General features: G+C 33.6%; 1 long non-coding RNA gene across 1 annotated transcript; it reads right to left on the minus strand.

Moving 5' to 3' along the window:
- Nucleotides 1-866: 866 nt before the first annotated feature.
- On the minus strand, nucleotides 867-5,600 carry LOC107439262 (uncharacterized). The gene is made up of 3 exons (XR_011636915.1): nucleotides 5,456-5,600; nucleotides 4,272-4,370; nucleotides 867-957 (listed from the first exon to the last, which is right to left on the minus strand). It is a non-coding gene; the product is annotated as an uncharacterized lncRNA (long non-coding RNA).
- Between the last annotated feature and the right edge of the window lie 495 nt (nucleotides 5,601-6,095).

The following is a 6,095-nucleotide window of genomic DNA, read 5'->3' on the forward strand; positions in this document are numbered from 1 at the left end:
TGAAATATCGATGCAATTTTCTTTCAAGGTATAAAAGTAGAATTATAAATTACAGAGGAGACTTTTTAACAGCATTTTTTTATTAAAATTTATTTTCTTGTCAGTTTTAGTATCGATTATGCTTTGGTTTTCTAATAGTAAAGTAGGAGAACTACTGATCTGTGAAAATAAATCATAATGCAATTGTAAAAGTATATGAAGTATTCAATTTTCCATAATCTTGAAACTAGTGCAGTATTCTAATTATTATTTCTACAGTAACACCTAATAATGTGTAATACCTAACGTCTAATAGTGTGATAAGTCATGTTATACATGCGGAAAACTTCTAACTACTTTGTAAGGATAATACAATAATAAATGGAATATTGCGTTTTTGAAATATTTTAATAGAAGAGTATGAAAAGTCACGTTATACGCGAGAACAACTTCTAACCACTTTGTAAGGATAATACAATAAGAAGTAGAATATTGTCTTAATGGATTATTTTAATAGATTAATTAACCCGTGTCCTACATTTCTTTTCTACGGTTTTGAAACCATGCTATTAATAAATTGTTAGCATTAGTTTTGTTCTCATGGTTTTTTAACGATACTAGTTGTAAACGGTTTCAAGCATGTAAAGGTAAAAAATGTTTTTTAATCTAAACTTGACGGTTAATTAGATGGACAGATAGCTGCCAGTTATTTTAGAATAAAAATTCTAAGATTGTAAAGTATATTCCATAACAGCTCTATTTAGAAATCTGTTATGTTATAACATATCACTTACTTATTCCTAACTAATAAATATTTGAAAAAAAGTACATGTACCACATTTAAACAAGCATGAAAGCAAAAATTAATAAAATACTTATACATCTGCAAATTCTCTCCTTGTGAGGTAAGGGAAAGTCAATAGGAATGCAATAATTGGCCAATTTTAATGCATCCAAAACACACTTGAACATGCACTCCTGTAACATAAACAAAACAGACTTGCATTATCATTTGTTTATGGCATTATTGTTATTTGAAAGTATTTATAACAATTTCTAGTTTCTTTTAACTTACGGCAAAGCTAACTACAGTCCATGACCAAATTATTAGACATACTATAAGAATCTATGTAAAATCTTAACTATCATGTGATACTATACAGATTTATTGCTTTTACACGATTGAAACCGGTTTGTACTTGTTTACGTTCGTGTATCAATTTGTGAAATTAGAGGATATATAATATAAATTCGACAATTGGATAAATTAGACGACATATTATATAAATATAGAACATTTATTATACCAGGTATTACATTAGAATAATTATAATAATTAGATCAAATTATTAGACGCACTGTAGTGTTTTACTAATTGCATGTTTTGCACGAGTTTATAGGCAATACTTTTATATTTTAACATACATGTAGTGGATTTTTATAAAGAAGAATTTTTATATACTTCCAATTTGCATTTATTTTCAACGTATCGCATTACAATGTTAACCAATTAATACACGAATATAAACAAGTGTAAACCTCTTTTATCCGCGTAATAACACTAAAGTTGTAAAGTATTGCCTGATAATTAAGATTTTACATAGAATCTTACAGCGCATCTAATAATTTGGCCAAAGACTGTAACTATATCGGTTTTAAGTTAAATTTTTTTAAAGGCTAGTTATCATTTTTCAATGTTATTTATTATATTATAGTTAAAAGATTACGAAAGTTCAGATGGCAAAAATGGGCTCTAGTAAAATGAAAATAAAGTCTCATCTCATTTAGTAATCCAGTCAGAGCAGTCGTTGGGAAAGATAGTTCAAAGTTGCAATGAGACAATAATTTTTGAATCGATGACAGCCTGCTCACGTCAGGGAAGACTTTCCTTCAGTTTTTGATTGGTGGCCATTGGAATTGACTTCCAGGCTTCGATCGAAACTGAAGTGAGTGCACGCAGTGAGGATGGTTGATTTGGGTGGCTGCGCAATCTGCATTCCAGTTCCAGAAGATCTGAGAGGGCCAGTCCAGTTTTTGAACACTTATTTCGTCAAACCACATCTGTGTAAACCTCGATGTGTGGAATGGAGCAGTTATTCTGCTTGAAGAGATATGAACCTTCCCCGAAGTATTGTCACAGAATTAGAAGTGCAGCATTGTCCAGAATGTCCACATACATCTCAGAGTTCATGTTTCCAACGGACTTAGCCCGAACCTTAAGAAACACCCCTAAAACATTAAGCTTCCACCGCCGTAACAAACGGGTGTCCGGATACTTTTGGCAAGATAGTGTATTACTGTTGTATCCAAGTGGAGTCGTAGAGCGACCTCTACACGCGTGACTTCTATGGTTACAGTGGTCTGTGGTAAGACGATATCTTCCACAGACTGTATGCCCTGGTACCACAAGGAAATTGTACATTTTCAATTGTACCCATAAGATTAGATTGAACAGATTATTAAGTAAATCATGGTAACCGAGTTTGGAAACCGTCAGAAATAAAAAAAATAGTGCGTGGAGTCCCTCCGCGCGGAAGAAGTTAAACTTCGCAACCTGCGACGTTAATTGTAGAAGAATCAGCAGTCGTAGAAGGATCACTAGTTCTATTCAACGACTCTTTTTCCTGCTCCGCTCGCTTCCGTGCTCTGTAATCACGGTAATATTGTGCATTTTTCCCTCGTGGACCTCTTGAACCAGTGGAAGTGCTTGTGGTTGCCTCATCGTCTCGCCCTGGAAAATGTATTTGTATTAATAATGTATGTGAATGCGTCATAATGTAATTTCAAAAGAGAAAACCTAACAATCAATTGATATTCACAAGAGACGTACCTTGACATAACCTTAAATCCGTCGCATTGTCCGTGGGATTGTTTTCACTCATTTTTTACAATTGTTATCCACTAAATTTGAAAATAAAAAATACTACCCTATTAAATTATATGTGTATCAAAACAAACTAAAAAAATATTTATAGAAAAACAATACTTTTATGACTTTTATTATTTGTATGCTAGTGAGAACCAAAACAATATGGAAATGAATGAGGGAAAACTGGATGCTACCACGTGATATCCCGGCCAATAAAAATGTAGCGTTAAACGTTTAACGCAACCTTGTTGGAAGTCGCATAAGAAGTATAACTTCAAAAAGATTGCTAACATTTCGTACAGGAGATATTGGTTTGTTTCCGTCTCGCATGATGCTGGACATTCCATAGAAAAACTAGTAAACTGTGATAAATGGCTTGTATGTTTTTAGTTTTAAAATAGAGATAATTATATTTACATAAGGAGATTTGCATAAATCGTGCAATAATTCTGCAATATTTTATTTCTATAACCTTCGGTTTTGTTAAACCTAGTTTGATTTCATAATAATATACAATCTGTGTTGAAGTTAACAAAGAGATAGCTATTGGAGTATTTACCCACGCTTTAAAGAGTATAGTTTCGTCTAAACTGCAATAAATGGTTTCAGATGTATGTATATATTTGTTAAACAAACTAATTTCATTAAGAAATATTTTATGCATATATTCAAAATGAATTATTCTAAAATTATGTTGTATCGTGAAATTAACTTGACTGACACTTATGTGGATCGTATCTAACTGTAATTATAAATTTTAGTGATACTGAATAACAAAAGTGATGGAGGATACTTTATACCAATTATTTTTGGTGTAGCTGTAGTTGTCGTATGCCATTAAGGCAAATTGGTGCGAATGTTCTTGTTTTCCTGTGGCGCCATCTATGGCCTAGAATACAACTTCTACCCCTCTCAAATGTCGCTCCCGTTTATGGGGCGGACCCATTCATGCATCCATTCATTCATCCACACATCTCAAATTTGATCTGAACTAGAGAACGTACCCCCAGAGGTATTGATTTATTAAGGGATCATGCAAGACTTTATGATCCGACAGATTTAACGTGCACCAGTCACTATACACGGGGAGTCTTCGGCCGGCTAGATTCAAACTCCCGTTCTCATGAACGTGAGTCCAGCATCCTACCAGCAAGGCCATCCCGGCCCTCTTAGTGAAGTGAGACACCTAAATCTATCAGTTATGTATAGCGTTCCATTATGCCACTTTGGAGTAAAGTAGTTACCACCATTTTTGTTGTTGTCGCACACTAAAACTTTTTACTGTGTACATTTATCTCCAAACTTGGATAGAAAAAATGTTATATGGTTAACCAAATTTCAGAAACTTGTTTCCATTTTCAAAATTAAAAAAAAGAGTATTATGAATATTTCATTTAAAAATTAGGGTTTAAAAATAATGTACCTGAAAATCAAGAGGACCGGTCCCATTTCTCTGCATCCATGAAGACAAATAGTCCGTGCATTTTGTGTCATAGGGAGATGGTAACAGGCTGGTTTGAATCTTCGGGAAAAAATAATCAGATAAATATATATGCATGATATATATTTTATTGAAAATAATACTCGGTCTAACACTAGCTCTGTTTCTAACGGCTAAGTGGGGATATCGACAATGTCAACTTACATCTATGGAAAGGTACCCCAACATTGAATCAATTAAACATGTCTTATATACTAGTGAACTTTGGAATTTTATTTTTGTTCTGGTAGACACACTACAGTACTTCCCCACCTGAATTTTAGCCGTGATAGAATTCGATGAATGGATACCACTAGTTGATTCACTGCTTCTTTGTGAGAAGCCGGGAGAGCTGTATTAACATCACCTTACTTTGTAAATGCTAATCGTACTTTTGAGTGCTGAGCGTGAGAACTGTATCTATTTGAGCTGGCATGACCAGCTCGTGGATCAGCGATGTCGGTCAGCTTTTTAAGTGTCTCACTACTGGCCGCTAAAATAGCTTGCATGTTGGATGGGAGTCAGTTCATCCATAATGTTTTAACAATGTTGTCTGTAATGTTTTTATGTGAATATAGAGGACTTTGTGACTCGACAGATTAAACGTGCATCGATCATCATTTACTACACAGGGAGTATTCGGCCGGCGGGGATCGAACCCGCTACCCCTTGAACATGGGCTCAGTGCCTTATCAACTAGGCTATCCCAGCCCTACTATTTACTCTGGTGTTGTCATTAGGTTAAAATGCCCAGTTCGCATTCGCTGTTTGGTATTTCCTACACTGATGCTTTCTTCAGCCAAACTTCAATAGTCCGGTATTTTAAACATTGATGTTTTCCCAATTTTACCCCAAACGAATATTGTTATAATAATTGCAAAATGCACCCGTCTTATAGCAATTTGTGTTTATAAAAATTGCTTTATTGAATGAAGAAAATAATACATTTTCCTTGATTGATAATTTAGTAACATTTTTTTAAAAGATAAAAATGCGTTCTAATGAGTCCTTATGGCATTAACCATCAAAAATGGGACCATTTTTAATAACCACCTCAAATGGGAATGCTTCAAATGATATTAAACTTGTTATTTTGAGGCAAATTACTATCTACCTCTTTTACTTACCTCTTTCTTAATGTTGTATTCATACTTATTCCCACCGTACAAAATATCTCCGGAATGGAATGGATTTACTATCTTCCTTCTGTCATGAACTGCGATTATAAGTCCTGGCTTCAAAATCGTATTCCCATAGTCTGCAACTTCGGTTAAAAGTAGCATTTCTATCTCTAAATGAAAAGAATAAGTAATATATGAATGATATCAAGACCATGCAACCGGTTTTCCAAAAACAACACTGAGACCAAAAATAACACAAATAGGTTTTCCGAAAATAACAATAACAAAAATAACTATAAAAATAAACTCACCAACTTAAAGCATAACAAAAGTAAAAGTGAAAAAAAATTCTAAAATAAATTATCAAACAGCAGCGGTCGCCATAGCAACACCTGCAATGACGACGCATGCGCACTGTTTACTATTACTCTTGAACACAGTTGAAAAGTGTGATGCATCACACCCGACTTAGGCGAGATCATGTCTTTGTATAAATGCAAAAAAAAATTTTTTTTTCCCTAGTGTAATCAACGATATATAAAATAAACTATAAAAACGGAAACAGGTAAAACTGATACATTCTATTTAGTAAATTAAAAATTTTTCTCCACAAGTTTCGAAATAAGTTTCAAAGTTTATTAAAAGC

This window comes from Parasteatoda tepidariorum, chromosome 6 (assembly GCF_043381705.1).
Source record: "Parasteatoda tepidariorum isolate YZ-2023 chromosome 6, CAS_Ptep_4.0, whole genome shotgun sequence".
Lineage (NCBI taxonomy): Eukaryota > Metazoa > Arthropoda > Arachnida > Araneae > Theridiidae > Parasteatoda > Parasteatoda tepidariorum.